This window comes from Papio anubis, chromosome 5 (genome assembly GCF_008728515.1).
Source record: "Papio anubis isolate 15944 chromosome 5, Panubis1.0, whole genome shotgun sequence".
Taxonomy (NCBI): domain Eukaryota; kingdom Metazoa; phylum Chordata; class Mammalia; order Primates; family Cercopithecidae; genus Papio; species Papio anubis.
The window spans coordinates 87,082,078-87,107,284 of record NC_044980.1 but is presented as its reverse complement, the minus strand read 5'-3'; positions in this window follow the sequence as shown (position 1 = coordinate 87,107,284).

Sequence of the window (25,207 nt, the reverse complement as noted above, 5' to 3'; positions counted from 1 at the left end):
TTGATATCAAAGTTATTTTACAAAAATTCAAAGGCATTTGCACTCTGTATTAGTCCGTTTCCACACTGGTGATAAAGACATACCTGAGACTGGGAAGAAAAAGCGGTTTAATGGACTTACAATTCCACAAGGCTGGGGAGGCCTCACAATCATGGTGGAAGGAGCAAGTCACATCTTTCATGGATGGTGGCAGGCAAAAGAAGAGTTTCTACAGGGAAACTCCTGTTTTTAAAACCATCAGACCTTGTATGAGACTCATTCACTATCATGAGAACAGCATAGGAAAGACCCACATCCATAATTCAGTCACCTCCCACCAGGTTTGTCCCACGACATGTGGGAATTGTGGTAGTTACAATCCAAGATGAGATTTGGGTGGGGACACAGCCAAAACATATCATACTCCTATCAAAATTTCAGTCCATTATGTTGGTGCTGGTTTTGAATGATTCAGAGGGGTTTTTGGCTTCCTAGGCCACTCTTTTTGTATAATTAATGCTTCTTTTTACCAAATCATTTGACCCTTCTGATCCATCAAAACATAGTGAGATGAAAGCATGTCATATTCCATGAATGACATGATGAAGACACATTCCATGTAAAATTCAGTTCTTTTGTTCAAGAATGCTCTTCTCCCAATTCCTTGGAGCTGGTATGATAGGCAGAAAGATCACTTTGTGATCCAGGTCCTGTTTTGTGACATCAGAAGTTACTTACTTCTCTAAACCTCAGCTCCCCATAATCCCCCAACATTATAGTGTTTGGTAAACTTTGAATGAAACTTTCATTTTCATTTTTTTCCAGCCTTCTTCCTTTAGGCCTATCTTGGGAATAGTTATAGTCTATCTGTACAGCAGACTGTTAGCCTTCTAGCCACATTACCTGCCTACTTGATGCCACTGAGCCAGACCTGCCTCTCACCCTCCTTGATGTAGCATAAAGTTGGAGAAAGCAGTACTTCTTGTTAGTTCCCCCAGGAGTAAAGAAAGGAATAGAGGAATGGGTCTCATCATCCCCAAGTAGCTAAAATGATAAGTAAATGATAAGTAAATGATCCGCCCACCTCGGCCTCCCAATCACTATTGTTTTATGAAACTTAGAGACTTAGAGAGACATAGCTTATGTGGGAGATGTACCCTAATGTGTAAAAGAGCATTAACTCTGGATCCAGTTGCTTGGGTTAGAATCCTGGCTGCACCACTGACCAGTGACTTTGGGTAATTTCTGGTCTGTAGCAATAATAATAGTTAACCCATCTCACAAAATTGTGAGGGCTGGCCAGGTACAGTGGCTCACGCCTGTACTCACAGCACTTTGGGAGGCCGAGACAGGCAGATCACGAGATCAGGAGATGGAGACCATCTTGGCTAACACGGTGAAACCCCATCTCTACTAAAAATACAAAAAATTAGCCAGGCGAGGTGGTGGGTGCCTGTAGTCCCAGCTACTCGGGAGGCTGAGGTAAGAGAATGGCACAAACCTGGGAGGTGGAGCTTGCAGTGAGCGGAGATCGTGCCACTGTATTCTAGCCTGAGTGACAAGCAAGACTCGGTCTCAAAAAAAATAAAGATAAAAATAAAAAAAAAATTGTGAGGGCTAAATAAATTAATATGTGCAAAGTACTCAGAATAGAGCCTCACAGAAATTGCAATTGCTAAATAAGTATTAGCTGTTACTATTGATGTTATTACATGCTCCAAACCCCTACAATGCCCCAAACATAGTAGTCTTTCAGTAAATAATTCCTGAAAGAATGAAAGGAATGAACTTTGGAATCTTTATGAATATGAACATACAGGCAGTGACTCAATGAAAAGTAAAGGCACCATCAACCATACAAAGTTGTCATTTTCTCCTGAATTCTAGATCTTTTGTTTTTTCTTTGTCACCCAGGCTGGAGTGCAGTGGTGCCATCTTGGCTCACTGTAACCTCTGCCTCCCAGGCTCAACGGATTCTCCTGCCTCAGCCTCCCGAATTGCTGGGATTACAGGCATGTGCCACCATGCCAGGCTAATTTTTGTATTTTCAGTAGAGACAGGGTTTCACCATGTTGACCATACTGGTCTCGAACTCCTGACCTCAGGTGATCCACTTGCCTCAGCCTCCCAAAGTGCTGAGATTACAGGTATGAACCACCGCCCAGCCAGTTTTAAATTTAACTTCTTAGTCAATTTCAATCCAAATACGAGCCAGGCCTATATTTCAAATCCTTTCTAAACACAACATTACTGTTAGTTGGAATGACAGAATTGTAAACAGGCTCTTCAGCTAATACACTGTGTGTTTCTAAATGATACTTTTATTCAGATTCTCATTTCCAGAAGAGGTTAGTGCATTGTTGGCCTTGTGACAACTGTTATTGTCTAAACATTGGTTTTGTCTTTACACAGGCTAGTAAAATCCTCCTCAATTTATGATAACTTTAGATTTGTAAATATGTAATCCTTTTCTTGATGAAAAAGGAATTGTTTTTATCATTTTGAGAGCAAGAGCAGCATTGCTTGACACAGTTTAAGTATCTTTTAACATAACAGTTAAATATATATGGAATAAACACCAAGTATCTATAGAGCATAGTCCATGAAAATTTCCAGATATATCAAGTTTAACAGGAAAAAAATACACTTTTTCTTTCGATTCATTAAATTATACCTTACTCTGAAGAAAATCAGCAATATGGTTCTGGCAGTATATAGTAGTCCTGACACTTCTCTTAGTAAGGGACATTTTTCTACCTCAGCACTAAATGCTGGCCCAATAGTATGACCTTGGCCTTCTATCTAAACTCTTAAAATTATTTAAGATCCACTGGTGGAAATGAAGTCTCTATGGAGATGTGGATGATTTACTGATAACAGAAAAGGTTCAGATTCCATTACTACTGATGGCTATACTTCCGTTTGTTTTCCCTAAGCCATAACTATTTAAAATGTTACTGTTAGCATTCTTACTTGTCTCATTTGTTGGTATATAACTCTCCTACTTAAATATATAGAACAAATCATATTAATTAAAATAAATTGCTTGGACAGTTAAGTTGTCCTGCAGATTGTCTCTGAAGGCTATAAATTCAAATTAAGGGTTTTGTTTCTTGTTCTTGAGCTTGGAAAGATTCCTTTTACTGCATTAGTAGTAGCTCAAGAAATCAACAACCTTGCAAAAGAGCATTCATTTGAATTCTTGCAGAAATAGCTGGATAAACTGTACATATAGCTAGTTATCATAATCATATAACAAAATCTTTACTTAAGCAAGCAACCAAATTACTAATTCATGATGGCAAGTGTTGATATATAATAGTATTGAGTTTGGAAATAACTATATTTATTTCTATATATTTTAAAAATATACTTTATATATGTTTATATCTATTATATTTATATGTATTTCTATATACTTTATTTTATATATATATAAAAAATTAGGTTTCGAGTGTTCTAAATAGTATACCATAGTAGCAAATTGTGAGATATTTTTGTAAAATAAACAAACTTCGTTTTCTGGATATTAAAGCATTCAATTAGGTCAAAATAACTTGTGGGGAGTGGGAATAACTTACTCTGCCTATTTTAAGAAAAGCCTATTTTGTAACTTCTAAAGGCAAAGATGTGACTACCATTTATAGTATTATATAAAAATTTAATGTCCTTTGCATTTCATGGAACCCCTGTAATATTAAAAAAGAATAGCCCAATCTATCATTAAATTTGAAAATAAAATAGAACAAATAAATTACATTCTTAACTTTCATTTGACCTTTTAGTGTGGGTATATTTCCTTAACATTTTCCTTTTTCTTATTGGAGTTTCCCCAAAACTAATACACCTTAATTAGCTTGAGGAAATAAGTAAATTGAAATAGAAATAAGGTTGTAAAGATCTCTCTGATCCCTTAGCAAAGTGAGATTTTTGCCATCCGCTTATTCCCAAAAGCCCCTGCTGAAAACAGATGTAAGGCCTTGTAACTTCCTTATAAAACCCCTGTTATTTAACTACTTCAGAGATTCAATACAAAGTTCAGAGGAAAACAAAACTATTAAAGTGTTGAAAATTACAACCTATAAGGAAATTTTAAACAACTCTATTTTTGAGAAGATAAATCAATTTTCGAGTTACCTAAAAAGAACAACGTTGATTTCTCAATTTCTGCTAATGTATGCTAAAGGGGATGGACTGAAACTATGCATGTTTCTTAAAACATGGGTTTTAAAACATTAGGCAAAGCTTTTTTGGATTTTCATCATCCGGAGAACATATCAGAAAGCAGGTAGGTCTCATCTGATTACCTGTCTTCAAGTGAAGAAACTGACGTTAATCCTGTGGTTTTTCTTGGGGTGAGGAGGGAGGCGTAATGGAGTTACTAAAAAATGGCGCCATTTAAATTCAAGATGAATATTCTGGTTTGTAATAGATTTCCCACTACTATTCCTGAATCATAATACTCATGAAGTTATTCTCAAGCATAGGATAGTCTTATATCTGTCCCTTCTCTAAGTCTTTTCCTTTGGGACTATAGAACATCATATTCTGTGGTTTGCAATCTTACCACAGAATTTAATAGTGATTTTACTACACAAAAAAAATCATATTGCTTTCTGTCATTAATGTTGCTGCCTTTCCAATGAGTCACGAAGGACATGAGCACTTTGGGAGGCTGAGGCGGGTGGATCACCTGAGGTTGTTCGAGGCCAGCCTGGTCAACATGGTGAAACCCAGTGTCTACTAAAAATACAAAAATTAACTGGGCGTGGTGGTGCGTGCCTGTAACCCCAGCTGCTCAGGAGGCTGAGGCAGGAGAATCGCTTGAACCCAGGAGGCAGAGGTTGCAGTGAGCTGAGACCATGCCACTGCACTCCAGCCTGGGTGACAGGGCAAGACTCCGCTCAAAAAACAAGAAGAAGGAGGACATGAATGATTTCCTAAGGCTACCCCAGATTGCTTCATGAATCAAGGAAGAAATACCCGAATTATGTATTTTCGCAAACAAAGTACTAAAACGAAGCCTAAGAAAATAGCATCGATGCCTTTTATTACCACTGACATTTCATACTAAACTGAAATATTGTACACAATCTTTATAGGATTTTGAATATAGATTTAGAATAATTATTCAGTTTAGTCCATATAATGAACACGCTCTGACTGAATAAGCTCCCTGAGGACAAGACCATATTCAGCTCTTCTCACTACTGTTGCCTAGCACAGTGTTTTTTTGTTGGTGGTGGTGTTTTTTTTTTTTTGGGGGGGGGGGCTACATAGGTGTATGTATTATCAGGTACATGAGATGTTATGATACAGGCATGAAATGTGAAATAAGCACATTGTGGGGAATTGGGTATCCACTCCATCAAGCATTTATCCTTTGAGTTACAAATAACAATCCAATTACACTCTTAGTTATTTTAAAATGTACGATTAAGGTTTTATTAACTATAGTCACAATATTGTGCTATCAAATAGTAGGTCTTATTCATTGTTTCTAACTATTTTTTGTACCCGTTAACTATACCCACCTCACCCCCAGCCCCTCACTACACTTCCCAGTCTCTGATAACCATCCTTCTACTCTCTATGTCCATGAGTTCAATTGTTTTGATTTTTAGATCCCACAAATAAGTGAGAACATGTGATGTTTGTCTTTCTGTGCCTGGCTTATTTCACTTAACATAATGATCTCCAGTTCCATCCATGCTGTTGCAAATGACAGGATCTCATTCTTTTGTATGGCCAAATATTACTCCATTGTGTATATGTACCACATTTCCTTTATCCATTTATCTATTGTTGGACACTTAGGTTGTTTTTCAAATATTTGCAAGCACTGCTGCAATAAACATAGGAGTATAGATATCTCTTTGATATACTGATTTCCTTTCCTTTGGGTACATACCCAGCAGTGGTATTGCTGGATTATATGGTAGTTCTATTTTTAGTTTTTTGAAGAACCTCCAACTGTTTTCCTTAGGGGTTATATTAATTTACGCCCCCACTAACAGTGTACAAGGGTTCCCTTTTCTCTATATCCTCACCAGCATTTGTTATTGCCTGTCTTCGGGATATAAGCCATTTTAAGTGGCATGAGATGATATCTCATTGTAATTTTGATTTGCATTTCTCTGACGATCAGTGATGCTGAGCACCTTGTCACATACGTGTTTGCCATTTGTATGTCTTTTGAAAACTTTCTATTCAAATATTTTCCATTTTTTGATCAGATTGTTAGACATTTTTTTCTATAGAGTTGTTTAAGCTCCTTATATATTCTGATTAATCCTTTTTCAGAAGAGTAGTGTGCAAATATTTTCTCCCATTCTGTGGGTTGTCTCTTCACTTTGTTGATTGTATCCTTTGCTGTCCAGAAGCTTTTTAACTTGTTTTGATCCCATTTGTCAATTTTTGCTTTGGTTGCCTATGCTTGTGGGGTATTGTTCAAGAAATCTTTAGCCAGACAAATGTCCTGGAGATTTTCCCCAATGTTTTCTTGTAGTAGCTTCATACTTTGAGGTCTTATATTTTAAGTCTTTAATCCATTTTGATTTGATTTTTTACGTGGTGAGAGATGGGGTCTAGTTTCATTCATCTGTATATGAATATCCAGTTTTCCCAGCACCATTTGTTGAAGAGACTGTCTTCTCCCCACTGCAAGTTCTTAGAACCTTTGTTAAAAATCAGTTTACTGAGGTGGGGTGCGGTGGCTCATGCCTGTAATCCTAGCACTTTGGGAGGCTAAGGCAGGCAGATCACGAGGTCAGGAGATGGAGACCCTCCTGGCTAACACGGTGAAACCCCGTCTCTACTAAAAATACAAAATTATCCAGGCATGGTGGCACACATCTGTAGTCCCAGCTACTTGGGAGGCTAAGGCAGGAGAATCGCTTGAACCTGGGAGGCAGAGGTTGCAGTGAGCTGAGATCGCACCGCCGTAGTCCAGTCTGGGCAATAGAGTGAGACTCTGTCTTAAAAAAAAAAAAAAAAAAAAAAATGAGTTCACTGTAGGTGTGTGGATTGTTTCTTTGTTCTCTATTCTGTTCCATTAGTCTGTGTGTCTATTTTTATGCTAATACCATGCTGCTTTGGTTACTATACCTCTGTAATATAATTTGAAGTCAGATAATATGATTCCTCCAGTTTTGTTCTTTTTGCTTAGGATTGTTTTTGGCTCTTTTGGCTCTTTTGTGATTCCATATAAACTTTAGGATTTTTTTTTTTATTTCTAAAAGGAATGTCATTGGTATTTTGATAGGGATTGCACTGAATCTAGATTAGCTCATTGTTTTGAACTCAGCAGGCTCTCAAACATTTGCTAGATAAATAAGCAAGTTAATTACATATGGTAAAACTCTGTTCTAAAATGTGGCTCATTGTGATACATATTAAATAGAATATAAACTAAGGTTGATCTCTCAAAACATAAGCTATACATGCTAAAGTTCAATATAACAAGTAATCTTTAAGGCCTTCTAATTTCATTCTTATAACAAGAGCCCATTACAATTAATTTCCTACTATTACCATTCATTGAGACAGAGTTTCCCAGAGTTTATGCTCATTTGGGTCAGTCTTCTATTTATTCTATATCTACAGCACCATATTTTAAGAAATGGTATAATCTGAAAGTGTTGTCTGAGTCATGAAAGATAAATTTAAATTCATTTAGTTAGTATTATGTATTTTGATCCCTTAAAAATTGAGGACCTAAATATTGTTATACTCAGTTAATTACATTAACCAGAATGGAAACGTGAATGGTTATATTTTACTGATGACTAAATTAAGAGGGCCCTGCTGATTTATACAGTGTCTCAGAATTAACTATAATAACATCCTCTTGACATCAAAGCTGGTTATGATAATTAAAATGACAGCCCTTTTTTGACAGTTCTACTGTACGCCTTTGAGGAGCTTCTAAACTGATAGGAGAAGCCAGGCAATCAACAACCAGAGACCCAAGTGAGATGATGATATAAAGTTACATACTAAAGAAAAAAGTGGTGGCAAAGAAAGTCGGAGGAAGGAAAAGGTTATTGGGATCAATCAAAGTAAAGTAAACATTTAGTTTTTGGTGTCACATCACCAGAAATTAAATGTTTAAATAGTGACCTACAAAAAGTCTCACTCCAGTGTGATATGTGACATAAATTAAGTGCTTTGCTAAGCAAAGTTTGTTTAAAACCCTTTTACATTGGCCAAAAATACTAGTCAGGTACCAAAGACTGAAATTACTGAATATCATTTTTCTTTATACCACTATCTCATTTTTAAAAAGGTTGTGAGTATAGTTAGTAAATAAATGAACTTGCAGGAAGTTGTTGCCTCTTGGTAAGGTCACTGAATTTTAGACTTTAAGAAACAAATAGTGATACAAAAACTAAGGATGGGTAAATTAATTTTAATGGTCTAAGAGCCATCATATTCATCATTCATAAAATTAACAAATAATACCTTTTGAGATATCAACTACTACTCATTGCGATACTGGTAGTGAAAAGTTATTATTTCTTCATTCCACCTAAGAATAACATAGTAACACTTGAACTTCTAACACAGACCAATCAACAGATATTTTTCCAGTGCTTAAAAAGCACAGATTACAGTGTACAAAACACTAAACTATTAGTTATTTGAAATATGCTACTTGAGCCAAACTAAGATATTTGTCCATTTTAAGGGGTGGGAAGCACTGGAGTAGGGGACAGAACAGGTTTGTTTGTTTGTTTGTTTGGGAGAAGAAATAACATGACATCTATCTGCAATTTCTCTGAATCATGGAGAGACAAGTAATGTTATTATTCTGTGATCATTAAATAGCATAACCAGACCAGGAATGGTAGCTGACACTTATAATCCCAATGCTTTGGGAGGCCAAGGCAGGAGGGTTGCTTGAGGCCAGGGGTTTGAGACCAGCCTGGGCAACAAAGTGAGACCTCTTCTCTACAGAAAAATGTTTAAAAAAAAAAAAAAATAGGTGGCCATGGTGGTGCACCCTGTAGTCCTAGCTACCTGGGAGGCGGAGACAGGAGAATCGCTTGAGACCAGCAGTTTGAGGCTATAATGAACTATGATCATGCCACTGAACTCCAGCCTGGGCAACAGAATGAGACTATGACTCTAAAAAAAAAAAAATCATAACCAAATACTGTCTGAATTTGCTTCCAATTGCGTTCCCTGGAGAAAGCTTTCACAGAAAAGTAACCATCTATTCTAGATGTCCTGTGTCCTAAGCTTCTCTATCCTTATCATTTCTATCCCTGGAAATGATAAGTAACCTATGGATTCCTTAAAAGTATCAAGTTGAGATGGTTGTAAATGCTGAGAAATAAGATGAAGGAAAGATTGTATGCAGGGCAAGCCATGGTGGTGTCATTTAGAGGCTGAATCAAGAACAGAAAAATCCACTCTTCCTACACTTTCCAATGCTTACTAAAAAGCTGAATTAAGTGGCCTCAGCTTGGGTGGCATTTTCTTGCTTCTAACAACATAACTTGAGCAGCAGCATTTAAAATGTCTTCACTCTGCCATGTTTATTAAAAGCAAATGATAACAAAGATGACATGAACGTGAAAAGGTCAATTTCTATGTGTTTTTGCATTTGTCATATTATAAGAGAAAACTGTTAATAGTTGATAAATATGTTCAAAAACATTCCTGAGGCTCATAAAAATAAATCCATCTGTTTTCTATTTGAAAAAGAAAATATGTTGTTTGAAATAAAATATTTGAAACAAAAGCTACTGATAATGAAGTCTTCTTCAACAAACTGCAAGTACAGATGAAAAGATACATGTGAAAAAAACTGTTAATGCAACAATGAAATAACAGCTCAAGAAAGTAATAGAAAAGATGTAACAAAGCAGTATGTGGTTAATTGACCAAAATTGACCTGATATCCATAAGCACAGACATTAGATATTATAGGACTCAAAGGAAAAGGATGATCACACATTAGGCATAGGTAGTTGGGAAGTTCTCCATGAAAGAGGTGGGCTGTGGACTGGGTCTGAAGAAGGATGAGCAGGTTTGGGGTAGGTGGAAAGGCATTTCTTGTGGGTGGAACAGCAAAAGCAGAAGTGCAAACACAAGTGGGAAACCACAATGCGGGAGACAATAAGGAAAGTAATTTTCTCCCTAGGGGAGGTATTAGCAGCTAAACAGAACTGCTGCTACCAAGCTAGAACAGTAAAGACTTTAAACTCTCTAGGTAGGGCAGTCATTGCTGGTTTGATGTAGCAGTAGCATGAGTCTTTGGATCTGGTTATCTGGAGATGATTGCACTGTCCAGACACTGAAATCATGGGTACCTGTGGACTAATGGCAGTGGGGTATGCAGGAATGTGAGAATGCAGAGTAAGTTGTCTCTTAACTGGTGACAGACTGTGAACAAGATTGGGAGTGGTGGCATAAAATACTTTGTGAACAACAACTGGACATGTGGGGCTTTCCAAGGGAGAAGAGGAGATGGTCTAGGACTGATCCTGAGAAAAGCTCACATGTACAGAACAGCAGAAAGAAGGTAACAGACATGTTACTTTCCCCTCTGATTTGAACCTCCCTCTGAAAAACCAGCCCGCACTGTGCAATGTGGAGAGACAGACAACAAGGGTTTTTCTTGAAGAATAAAATCCAATATGACTTTACTCTTCACTCTTCCGACCCTGTGTTATTGAGGGAGAAGGGGGTAATGGTCAGTTTGAATAATTTAAATATACAGACATATATTATATATTAAATATACATACAGTATATATTTAATATACATTAAATATATGTATACATTAAATATACATACATACAGTATATATTTAATATACACACATACAGTGTATATATTTAACATACATGTGTATATATTATATATACCGATGCATATATATGTGTATATGTACAGTATACAGATATGTACTATATACATATATACAGATATGTACTATATACATATATACTGTATACATGTGTACTGTATACATATATGTATACTGTATGAATATATGTACATATATATTTAATATTGATATAATTGGAATGTAAGTAAAAATGGCCATCAAGAATTGAACTGAGAGAACTTAGGACAAAATCAAAGTTTAAGGATACTGAATTACAACTTGGGACAGAGCTGAATTACAGACGTGAGACAACTGGATATGTGGGTCTTTCCAAGCAAGAAGAGAAGATGGTTTAGGATTGATCCTGAGAAAAGCTCACATGTATAGAAAAGCAGAAAGAAGTTAACAGACACATTACTTTCCCCTCTAATTTGAACCTCCCTCTGAAAAATCAGTCTGCACTGTGCAATGTGGAGGAGAGAAAGACAACGAGGATTTTTCTTGAAGAATGAAATCCAATATGACTTTACGCTTCACTCCTCAGCTACATATTGGTAGAACAATCTGAAATCATTTATTTGGCCAGATGGCTAATGTTGTTTAACAGTACAATTAACTAATAAATAATTGTAAAGCACTTTGTAAATATAAAGTGCTACATAAATGTTTCATAATAACATTAAACAGGAGACTTAAGTTACATTTTTATATTCAAGTATTTTATTGGTATCTCAGGAGAAATGCCAAGAATATGATCAAATACCATTACTACAGTCTGTGTTTGAAAAATACAGCAAAGTGATTACAGGAAAACAAAAACAACCTTGGCCATGCTAGGGTGAACAGAGTGGACTAGCATGAAACATTCCCCTCATGAAAAACAAGAGGGAATGACCACATGATCATATACATATGTATATGTATATGTTGTAATATTTACTTATTGGAATTTATTTATTGCAATATTATATTATTTATTGATTGACAGAAAAGATAATTTACCAGATAAAAAAATGTGAAAGACACAGAGCGTGAGAAAGCACATCAAGGTAGGAGCTCTGAGGAAACCACCTGACACAAGCAGAATCTTACAAAATAAGAGTAACATTCTATGAAGGACTTAAATTTATAGCTCATCCACTATTTACAACAATGCATTGAGATACATTGGTATACATTGTTGGTATATAACAATGTACACCACTAGCACCCCCTATTTTGCATATAAGAGAACTGATGCACAGAGAGATTAAGAAATGTATTCAATATCACACAGCTAGTAAGTGGCAGAGTCAGGATTCAAGCCTAGACAGGATGGTTCCAATGTCTACTGGGAAGAATCTGGCAGAGGTTTTATTACCCCAATAAAATAAGACAGGTGGAGCCATACTCCTTCCTCCTGCCTCAGATCGAGGATATGAGGGCTGAAGCTGCAGCAATCATATTGGGACCATGAGGTAAAGGACAAGAGAACCACAGAGACATCAGCCCTGCTGTTGTTAAACTACTTAACCTATGCAAGCAATCACCCACCTCTGCATTCTTATTATATGAAGACAATAACCCTCTATTTGTGTAACTGACCACACCCAGGACTTCTCCTGCTTGCAAGCTTAACCAATATGCCAAATCATCATCATCATCATCAAAATAGTTATCACTTGCTGAGTGCTTGCTATAAATGATGCATTAATTTATGTTTTATGTGTGTTTAATCTCTTCTACCTTATTCCAACTCTGTGAAGCAGGCACTATTATTATTAGCATTCTAAAAGGAAACTGAGGCACTGTTTTATCTGGGTTGCCCAAGGCCACACTGCTTATAAGGGATTTAAATCCAGCACCCTAACTTCTAAACCCTCATTCTGCAGCAAACAGTATTCTAAACAGTCTGAAAGACTAAAACCATTTCAATTAAAATCAGAAATTAGATAGGGATTCTTCCTATTTTAGTATACCTATTCTTATTCAGTATTACTTGGAGATTCAAAAGCCAATGTTTCTCAGTGGGGATATATTGACATTTTGGGAAGACAACTCTTCATTGTGCAGGATTGTTGCACATTAAAGATGTTGCCATCTGTGTTGTCTAGGTCCTAGCAGAAGCACTCTCTAGATATAGTGTCAGCCAAAAATACCCTCCATGTTTCCCCATAGGGAGGCAGTGTCGCCCCAGTTAAGAACTATCATTCTAGCACAAATTTGGCAAACTTCCTCCAAAAAAAAAGTCCAAATAGTAAATATTTTAGGCTTTACAGGACATGCAGTCTTAGTCTGTCTCAATTGCAACTACTAAACTCTGACATTATTGAGTGAGATTAGTCATTGACAGTACATAAACAAATAAGGGGGCCTGTGTTCCAACGTGAACATATTCATACAAGAGAAAGAACCCTGAAGCACCAAGGGGTTAAAAAACTTGCCTGGGGTGATTCATCTAGGAAGTTTACATTCAGATTCAACACAAAGGTGGAGTGACTCTAGGGCCTGTGCTCTTATTCAGAACACTATTGATTTCGGGTATTTTAAATGTTTTTCTCTTAGTAAAAGGCAGGGTAAATGCCTCAAAGACCTTCTCACCCTCCAGACTCTGGCCCTCCTCATCTGTCTGGCGTCAGCTGCTCTTTCCTGCAGTACAGGCCACCCAAGATTTGCTTCTGTGACAGCTTGGACCAGTGCTACCAAGGATATACCTCATGCTTTACTATGCATGTCCCTAAGAGAGGCTCTCCTGGTTGGCTCTAACACACAGTCATCCTCGAAACCTCCCCAAATGTAAGATTTTATGAAACTGATCACTAGAATAGTTGTTCACTGATCTGTGACTGTTTTTATTTTTCAAACCTCAAGGTCTCATTGTGGGTGAGCAAAAACAGAAAGGTCTTAGCTCATGGTATGGCACATGGAAAAGCTCTGTAATATGTGCTAATATTAATAAAACATACAGAGTAGCAAGTAGATATCTCTGCTTGAGGAATGAATATGTGTGTAAATTCAGGAACATGCATCAAGGCTAAGAACAACCAAGTCAATCAGAGTGGTACAAATGAGCAAAGTTGTAACTGCTAATTCTGTTAGAGTATGTCAGTCTAGGCTTTAGAGTCCCTATTGTGCTTGCCTAGGAAAAGGGACCCATATCTAACCACCCAGGAGCCATACAGATGGAGCCAATTCCAGAAGACAGTTAATATCATGGTGCAGATCAGTGGAGTTTCATGAGACTTTACTGCTAATCAGTGTCTAAGACACACCATAGTCATTGCCACCAGCTGTGGGGGCCAGGCTGCAATTCTTCTACAATAGTAGGCAGGTGGGGAATTCAACAATCATATAAAAGGGCAGGCTACCAAAATTAGGAAAAACAAAAATATAATTACCTCATAATGCTTTTTGGGAGGAACCAGAATATGCTGCTTCCAACATTTTCTGGTTTCTGTAGGGTATGCTTTTTCCACCACAGATATTAAATCTATTAGGGGAAATTAGGAGTAAAGATTTTTAACAGATTGCTCATCCAATTATGTTTAAAAAATTGGTAGATTCTTTTCTCTTTCAGTATTTTTTTTAACAGAATTGACTTGTCGTGTTTGCATTGTGTTAACAAAACCCAAAACCACGATGGAATTAAAGAAAAACTTCTCTTAAGAACTTATAGATGTGAAATATAACAATGTTTGTGATAAATACACATTTCAAATCTCTAATGCTTTCACTCAATATGAGTAAAACCATTAAGGAAAATGTAGTTTTAATATTATTTTTTCATCCATTTTTGTCATCATTTTTTATCCTCTTATGAAATGATTTCTTCTTAATAAGCACAGAGCAAATATAATAAGGTTGTGGTAGGTAAATAACTTTGCCTAATATCATTAATTACTAACAGCTCAATTATACTGTGAAGTGCCTATAATTGTCATGAAGCTTCAAAAATCCTTATCACGGATTCTATTATGTATATGATTCATTTAAATTACATTAATTATACGGATTTTTAATGAAGCAGAGAGACTACTTTCAATTTTCACAAGCAGAGACAATGATCAAAATATTTATGTGCATATTACATACTTTATTCTGTTGACATTCATAAAATAATTCATTTACTCAGACAATATTAGCACCTTTACATGGGAGGGAAAAAAGGCAAATCTAATTTTTCATGTTTGGATTTCTTTTAAGATTATATGATCCTTAGAGGGTTATTTTATGTAATATCTAGCACAATTTGGGCAATATTTTTTAGAAAGTAAAATATTTAAACTTTTTTTTTTTTACCAGTAATTTGTATTAGCTGTAAATGGTTTTTAAACCATGGTTGTTAATTCCATTTGAAAGTCCAGAATCCAGAGCCTTATTCTCTGAGTTCAAATACAAAGATACGCAGGCCAGTGATTTTAACATTCTGTACCTCAGCTTAGTAATCTGTAGAACAGGAATAATAACAATTTTTATTGAGAATTTAAAGAGTGATATGTGAAGTGTTTAAAAGAATGCTTAACCATTAGTTAATGCTATATAAAAGTATTTTCCATTATTTATTTTCCTGCTTGGGAGGAGCTCAATTTAACATGAATATTAGTGATACCCAATTTCACCCATATAAAATGGTAGGGAGAGCTTTTTATCATTAAAATTCCATGAAAGCAGTGTAAGAAAATCCTGTGGGCTAAATTGTAAATCCCAAAATACTGACTTCCCTTGTGATGTGGCTTTGAATAGTGTGTCAGTGAAAAACTTTTTTTTCATTCATGTTGTTATTAAAACCTGTTAGATCAACGACTTAACTTCACCATATGGAAACATGGAGAAACTAAGGCAGCCAAAAATAGCAGTTTTTAGATCCAGACAAGTTTGAGGCTAGGAAATGAGAATCGTAGGCAGAGGGTGAAGCAGAAATATAAATTGAAACCAAGTGTCACTTTTCAGATAATCCTTTTTCTTCTCTCCATATTTCCCCTCCTTCTTCATCTCATATATATCACTGCTGGGACTGACCAGGCATACAGAACTCAGCACTCCAAAAAGGAAACGTGTATGGGAACAGACATCCTACTATGAGATCTTTATGGAAAATCCAAGGCCAGGCATGGTGGCTCACACCTGTATTCCCAGCACTTTGGGAGGCTGAGGCAGTAGGATCAGTTGAGCCCAGGAGGTCAAGACCAGCCTGGGCAACATAGGGGAGACCCTGTCTCTACAAAAAATTAAAAAATTGGCTGGGCATGGTGGTATGCACCTATAGCCCCAGCTGCTTCAGAGGCTGAGGCAGGAAGATCACTTGAGCCCAGGTCAAGGCTGCAGTGAGTCATAGTTGTGCCACTGTACTCCAGTCTGGGTAACAGAGGGAGACCCTGTCTCAAAAACAAAACAAAACAAAACAAAACACACACACACAAAGAAAATACAGTTGCTTTCTTTTCATCATTCAAACAAAACCAGAAAATTCCACCCTAAATTCATGTGTAACAGACTATTTGTTGTCTGGGAGTTTGGATTATAACACAATGAGGGGTTCTGGAGGACATTCAGTGAGTAGCTGCTTGTTTGTTATTAGAATTCCTATCCTGCTGAAGCCTTTATGGCAGAAGATCTTTTAGACTGTATCAGCATTGGCTTTAAAATCCTTTTGTAACATTACGTTATGGTGGACAGCTTAGGGAGGGACAGAAATAAGAGTGAGTAGAGGAGAATGAAACTGTTAGAATGTTGGGTTCAGTATACTCTGGGCAGTCCTGGGGAGGTGGAAAGAGTGGATAGGAAGGAAGAAGTAAGTGTGCTCGGGTTATTGTGATGATATTTACTTTGTAAGATTATATTTATATGTATGTAGTTTGAGAGTCTAAGATTTTATTCTGTATCTCTTAATCATCCAGAATTAGAAAGTCTTTAATCTCTTTTTTTTTAGTAAATGTTATTTGGAACCTTGCTAACAATTTGCCACTTTTCTAGAGTGGTTGAACTTGATTGCTTCAAATCTGATCTTATTTCAAGAAATAGACTGACCTGCCCTTAAGGTATATCCAAGTAAGCTTGATGTTCTTCTTTCTGCTAAAGTCTTCCTGGCAATCCTCCCTGCAACTTAAAACCACTAATCTGATTAATCAGTGAGGGAAACAATACTATGAAAAATATTTGCTTATTAGTTGCTAATTCTAGATTTTATTTATATGTGTATTTTCATAGGCCACATACATTCTTGAAATACAGGAACCTCATTTGAAACAGTTCTTTAAAAACTATCCTGAAGTGGAGCTGATTTCACTCTACTTTCGTCTCCCACTCTCCTGGCCCACTCCGCGGAGGCAGTGCCAATGAATCGTATTACCCAAGAGGCAGTCAGTGAAGAATAAACAAGTGGAAACAGATGACTCAATAAGCCAATGACTGCATATTCAAGCCTTAGTAACTGAGTGTTGACCTGTGGTTTGAAAGTTACAAAAATGCTAAGACGTGATTTTTCTTTTAGGTGGGAAATGAAGAAGGATGAAACACTACAAGAGGAAGAAAAAGCAATGCTGGAGCACTTAAAACAAATTTGCACCCCACAGAACTCTTCTGCCTCAGATAACACAGAGGAACAGTAATCTGCAGAAAACAGCAACAGCTTTATTTTAGGAAACAATCCCATGTAATGGAGTAGGATTTTTACCATAGTCAGAATGGACCTCATATGTGCTGTGAAGCATGAAACCAATGACTGAGTAATCTCTGTACTGAAAAGGAATACAGCACATAAAGAATAAAGTGTTACATATCTTTTTTATTTTAAAAATAATTTCAAATGTTTTTCTTTCCTCAATCTTTCTCTTTATATGATATAACTGCTGCCATCTCGTGTTCCCTTTGAATTATTTTTTTCTCCTTTCAGTCTTGAAGTATCTATGACAACAGGCAAAAATGTTCAGAAAATTTTTAAAGGATTTTTGAAATGCAACATTTGGATGTTAAGTTGAGTGGAGTCACATAGCCCCGTGAGGTTATCTGAAATTTTTAATTTAATTTTGTTGTAGCTGTAGCCCAAGTCCCAATCTTAATTGCCTTACCCACAATTGTGCCAACTTTCCTCATTCAATTTATCTAATTACAGTTTAAAAAAAAAAAAAAAAGCATTCTCCTGAACTATAACTTCAGTCACACCTCTGCTTGTAGTGGTTTTCAGTCTTCCTCCTAAAACAGAATCAAACTTCTACTCATACATATTCAGGTCCTATACCAAATGGCTCCATGTTCATACAATTGCCTGCCATCCTCTTGGTTCAAGTCACATGCTTGCCATGTTTTCCCAACCAGATTCCATCTTTCTTCCAAATTTAGGCTCAAAACTAATTCCAGCAATCTTTACCCCAAAGCTCATTAGCTCATATAATGTGTTACTTAAAAAATTTTTCATTATATTGCTATACACACACACACACACACACATACACACACACAAAGAAAACAGAACATGCTCTAGTACCCTCTCTGCTAAGAACAATTATAGATATTTATTATTTCCTTCCTATCAGTGCCTGATATTAGATTATAAAGACCTTGAAGATCTTATTATATAATATGAAGTCTCCCTTTATAACTCCCCGTATGCCTACTACAGTATTATTTCATCAAGGGGGCAGTTAACAAACACAATCGATTAAATAGCTGCTAATGAAAGAAAAAGACAACAAAGAGAATTGCATGGTTGGGCAGTCTAAGAATGTCTGGGAGAAGCCTTATATCTTTTTTTTTTTTTTTTTTTTCATTTTAGAAATGGGGTCTCGCTCTGTTGCCTGGAATGTAGTGCAGTGGCATGATCATAGTTCACTGTAACCTCAAACTCATGGGCTCAAGCAATACTCCTGCCTCAGCCTCCTGAGTAGCTAGAACTACAGGTGTGTGCCACCACACCTGGTTCAGTTTTTAAATTTTTTTGTAAAGATGAGTTCTCACTATGTTGCCCAGGCTGGACTTGAACTCCTTGCCTCAAGTGATTCTCCCACCTAGCTAGAACTACAGTTGTGTGCCACCACACCTGGTTAATTTTTTAAACGTTTTTTGTAGAGATGAGGTCTCACTATGTTGCCCAGGCTGGACTTGAACTCCCTGCCTCAAGTGATCCTCCCACCTCTGTCTCTCAAAGCACTGGAACTATAGGCATGAGCGACCACACCAGGCCCAGAAGCCTTACATCATGGGCTATTTTAGAGCATATGACATCAAACTTCATGTTTTCTGATGTTCTCAGATATATAATAAATTGTCCGTACTCCCACATCCTGTGATTTTTATAAAATATGTGTAGGCTACATGATTTCCAAAGGAAAGTACTCATGCATTTTTCAAAGAGTAAAAGCTTGGGGTGCAGAGGAGGCCACATTAGGAAATCTCTTACATTTTTTCTTTAAATAAAAATACATAAATGGCCATGTAGACAGCTGCCTGCCAAATAACACATTTTATTTTTAAAAAATGTACTTTAGTTGGCCAGTATAATCATAAACCAAGTGTTTTTAAGATTTGGTTGAAGTAATTTCTAAAAATTCTGTGAAGACCATTTAGAAAATGGTAGGAAAATTTTATGAGAACTGGACATTCCATCTAATCTGATCTTTAAACAGGTTACTATAACAATCAACGTAAGGCAACAGTTGACTTTATTCCTTCAGCTAAGTGGTGGTCTGTGTACTAAATCTGCCTAATTGTGCTTCATTAGACTAGATGCAAAAATGGAAAGTTAAAAATAAATTAATCCAATAAACCAAATATAACATCTCATAAAGTTATAGGATTTCACATTTGGATTGTCTTCTAATATATCTAAAGGTCATCTTTTAAAGCTATTATTATTTAATTCATATATTCCTGTACTAATCCTGGAAAGTAATTTTGTTCCTCCAGAAAAAATATTTTCTGTGGCTTCCTTTTGAAAGGAAAGAAGTATAGTAGGGGAGAACGGGATGAGTTTAAAGGAAGAGAAAAGTAGTAGAGAAAGTGAGCTTGCAGTTGAATTCTATTCTGTGCTTGTTCAGTGAATTTATTATAGCCATAAGTGCAATAAAGTTTATAATTGAAAGTGTTAAGTGACAAGTCATTGATTTATCAGATTATTTTAACTTTATACGCAATACTTTTTTTTAAGAATAATAAGAAGTGGTATTTCAAAAAGGTTTTTGTTTCTCACATTTGTATGAGTTAACAACAGGAATGAAGCCTAACAGTTTATATCTCCCCATATGCTTATTACAAAAATATTATCTTCCTATAAAGTATGATCTTCCTTCTGTGTTCTGTTTAACTGTATTTTATGTAATTATATAGAGATATCTATTTTATTAATGGTTTAGCAGTTACTATGTGAAAATAGTATGAATTAATTTTTAAATAAATTATAAATAATATTGTCTATTTCAGATATTTTACATTTTTGTCATCTCTACCAAACACTATTATAGAACTACCAACCAAAGAATGGAAAAAAGAAATCAATTGTTTTGTTTAACAAGATGTGCCTACTCATAATGTCCTATTACCCCAGTTTATATATACCTGGGTCAAAGAAAGTTTCAGGTAGTTCATAATTATCATTCCTTACTATAAAAAAATTTAAGATTTTTAATACCTCCCTTTAAAATTGAAATGTTTCATAGAAAAAAAAAAAACCCAGCTGTATTCAACCTTAAAAAGAAAGGAATTTCTGTCATATGCTGCAACATGGATGAACCTTGATCACATTATGCTGAGTGAAATAAGCCAGTCCCTAAAAGACAAATAATGTGTGATTCCACTTACATAAGGTATCTAAAGTAGTCAAATGCAGAGGGGCGGGGGAGGAGGAAAAGGGGAATGGTTGTTCAAAGCGTACAGTTTCAGATTTATGAGATGACAAAGTCTGGAGATCTGTTTCACAAGAATGTGAATACACTTAACACAACTAAACTGTATACTTCAACATGGTTAGGAGAGATTGCTGAGAAAGCAGCTTCAAGATGGCTGACTAGCTACATTTGCTACTCACCTCTTCCACAAAGAAGAACCAACATAGCGAGTAGATAACCACACTTCGAATAAATGATCTAAGAGAGAATACTAGAATTCAACAGAGAAGTGTCAGAAAACATTAGAACAAGGAAGGAGAGAGGTGAGGCAGCCTGCTCAGCCAGGATTGACCGGAAGCCCAGAGAGACTTCCTGGTCCAGAAAAGGGTGAGAGACCTCTAGCAGTGCATGCTCCCACTACAGGTTACTGCAAACCAAGCCATGGGAGAGCCCTTTGACCCACGTGGACTCTGAAACCAACATAGGGAGATGCTTGGAAACCAAAATTAGCCCGGCATGGTGGCGCATGCCTGTAATCCCAGCTACTCAGGAGGCTGAGGCAGGAAAATCGCTTGAACCCAGGACGCGGAGGTTGCAGTGAGCCCAGATCGTGCCACTGCATTCCAGCCTGGGTGGCACAGCAAGACTCGGTCTCAAAAAAAAAATAAAAATAAAAATAAAAAATAAATAAATAAACAAATAAATAAATAAAAAATAATCCTATCAAAAATTGGGTGAATATCAATAGATATTTCTCAAAAGAAGACATACAAATGGCCAACAGGTATGTGAAAATATGCTCAACATCACTAACCATCAGGGAAATGCAAATCAAAACCACAATGAGATATCATCTTACCCCAGTTATAACGACTATTATTAAAAATATGAAAAACAAGAGATGTTGGCAAGAATGCGGGGAAAGGGGAAAATTTTGTGGATTATTAATTTATTTTATTAATTGTGTGGGTACATAGTAGGCATATATATTTATGGGATACATGAGATGTTTTGATATAGGCATGCAATGCACAATAATCACATAATGGAGAATGGAGTATCCATCTCCTCAAGCTTTTATCCTTTGTATTGCAAATAATCCAATTACATCATTTTAGTTATTTTTAAAACATACAATTATTATTGACTATAGTCACCCTGTTGTGCTATCAAATAGTAGGCCTCATCCATTCTTGCCATTTCTTTTGTACCCATTAACCATCCACATGTACCCCTAATCCCCAACAACCCTTCCCAGCCTCTAGTAACCGTCCTTCTATTCTCTATGTCCATGCGTTCAATTGTTTTGATTTTTAGATTCCACAAATAAGTGAGAACATGTAACGCTTGTCTTTCTGTGCCTGGATTATTTCACTTATCATAATGATCTCCAGTTCCATCCATGTTGTTGCAAATGATAGAATCTCATTCTTTTTGTGGTTGAATAGTACTCCATTGCATATATGTACCACATTTCCTTTATCCATTTGTCTGTTGACGAACACTTAGGTTGCTGCCAAATCTTAGCTATTGTGAATAATGCTGCAACAAACATGAATGCAGATATCTCTTCCATAGACTGATTTCATCTCTTTTGGATATATACCCAGTAGTGGAATTGCTGGATCATATGATAGCTCTATTTTTAGTTTTTTGAGGAGTGTCCAAACTTCTCCATAGAGGTTGTACTAATTTACATTCCCACCAACAGTGTATGAGAGTTCCCCTTTCTCCACATCCTCATCAGCATTTGTTATTGCCTGTTTCTTTTCTTTCTTTCTTTCTCTCTCTCTTTCTTTCTTTCTTTCTTCTTTCTATAAGCCATTTTAACTGGGGTGAGATGATATCTCATTGTAGTTTTGATTTGTATTTCTCTGATGATCAATAATGTTGAGCACCTTTTCATATGCCTGTTTGCCATTTTTATGTCTTCTCTTGAGAAATTTATATTCAAATATTTTCCCATTTTTTATTGGATTATTAAAATTTTTCCTACAGAGTTGTTTGAGCCACTTATATATTCTGGTTATTAATTCCTTGTAAGATGCATAGTTTGCAAATATTTTCTCCCATTCTGTGGATTGTCTCTTTACTTTGTTAGTTGTATCCTTTGCTGTGCAGAAGCTTTTTAACTTGTTTTGATCCCATTTGTCAATTTTTGCTTAGGTCGCCTGCGCTTATAGGGTATTACTCAAGAAATCTTTTCCCAGTGCAATGACCCGGAGAGTTTCTCTAATTTCCTGGAGAGTTTCTTGTAGTAGTTTCATAGTTTGAGGTCTTAGATTTAAGTCTTAAATCCATTTTGATTTTATTTTTGCATATGGTGAGAGACGGGGGTCTAGTTTCATTCTTCTGCATATGGATAGCTGGTTTTCCCAGTAGCATTTATTGAAAAGACTATCCTTTCCCCCAGTGTGTTCTTGGCATCTTTGTCAAAAATGCGTTCGCTGTAGGTGTGTGGATTTGTTTCTGCGTTCTCTAATCTATTTATTTGCCTGTGTTTCTATTTTTATGCCAGTACCATTGCTGTTTGAGTTACCATAGCTCTGTAGTATAATTTGAAGTCAGGTAATGTGATTCCTTCAGTTTTGTTCTTTTTGCTTAAGATAGGTTTGGCTATTCTGAGTTTTTTTGTGGTTCCATATCAATTTCATGATTCTTTATTCTATTTCTGTGAAGAATGTCATTGGTATTTTGATACGGATTGCACAGAATTTGTAGATTGCTTTGGGTACTATGTAAATTTTAACAATATTGAATCTTTCAATCCATGAACATATAATATCTTTCCGTTATTTTGTGTCCTCTTCAATTTCTTTTTTTTTTTTTTTTTTTTTTTAGACGGAGTCTCGCTCTGTCGCCCAGGCTGGAGTGCAGTGGCCGGATCTCAGCTCACTGCAAGCTCTGCCTCCCGGGTTTACGCCATTCTCCTGCCTCAGCCTCCCGAGTAGCTGGGACTACAGGCGCCTGCCACCTCGCCCGGCTAATTTTTTGTATTTTTTAGTAGAGACGGGGTTTCACCGTGTTAGCCAGGATGGTCTCGATCTCCTGACCTCGTGATCCGCCCGTCTCGGCCTCCCAAAGTGCTGGGATTACAGGCTTGAGCCACCGCGCCCGGCCCTCTTCAATTTCTTGCATCCATGTTTTATAATGTTCATAGTAGAGATCTTTAACTTCTTTGGTTATGTTAAACTCTTGGCTATTGTAAATGGGATTACTTTTTGGATTTCTTTTCAGATTGTTCCCTGTTGGCACATAAAAATTCTACTCATTTTTGTATGTTGCTTTTGTTTCCTGTAACTTTACTGAATTTGTTTATCAGTTTTGGTAGGTTTTTTGGTGGAGTCTTTAGAGTTTTCCAAATATAAGACAGTATAATCAGCAAACAAGGATAATTTGACTTCTTCCTTTCCAATTTGGAAGCCCTTTATATCTTTCTCTTGTCTGATTTCTCTAGCTAGCACTTCCAGTACTATGTTAAATAACAGTACTAAATGTGGACATCCTTGTCATGTTCTAGATCTTAGAGGAAAGGCTTTCAGTTTTCCCCATTCGGTATAATTACTAACTGTGGGTCTGTCATATATGGCTATTATTATGTTGAGGTATAGTTTTGGTATTTGGTTTTGGTATTAGGGTAATACTGGTCTCATAGAATGGGTTTGGAACTATTTCCTCCTCCTCTAGTTTTCAGAATAATTTGAGAAGGATTGGTATTAGTTCTTCTTTAATGTTTGGTAAAATTCAGGAGTGAAGCCATTGGATCCCAGGCTTTTCTTTACTGAGAGACTTTTAATTAAGGCTTCAATCTCATTACTTGTTACTGATCTGTTCAGGTTTTGGATTTCTTCCTCGTTCAATCTTGGTAGGTTGTAGTGTCTGGGAACTTGACCATTTAGGTTTTCCAATCCATTTGCATATATTTGCTCATAGTGGCCACTAATGATCCTTTGAATTTCTGCAGTATCAGTTGCAATATCATCTTTTTCTCTTCTGATTTGTATCTTCTCTCTTTTTTTTTCTTAGTCTGCCTAAAGGATTGTCAATTTTGATAGCTTTTCAAAAAAGTAACTTTTTGTTTTATTGATCTTTTGTATTGCTTTTTTCATTTCAGTTTCATTCATTTCTGCTCTGATCTTTATTATTTATTTTCTTCTACCAATTTTGAGTTTGGTTTGCTCTTGCTTTTCTTTAAGATTCATCATTAGATTGTTTATTTGAAGTTTTCCTTTTTTTTTTTTTTTTTTTGATGTAGACACTTATACCTACAAAATTCTCTTTTAGTACTGCTTTTGCTATATCCCACAGGTTTTGGTAAGTTGTGTTTCCATTATCATATGTTTCAAGAAATTTTTCAATTGCCTTCTTAATTTTTTTCATTGACCCACTAGTAATTCAGGAGCATATTGTTTAATTTTCATGTATTTGTATAGTTTCCAAATGTTTTTTTTTTTTTTTTGAGATGGAGTCTCACCCTGTCACCCAGCTGGAGTGCAATGGCACCATCTCGGCTTACTGCAATGTTCGCCTCCTGGGTTCAAGCAATTCTTCAGCCTCAGCCTCCCGAGTAGCTGGGATTACAGGTACCTG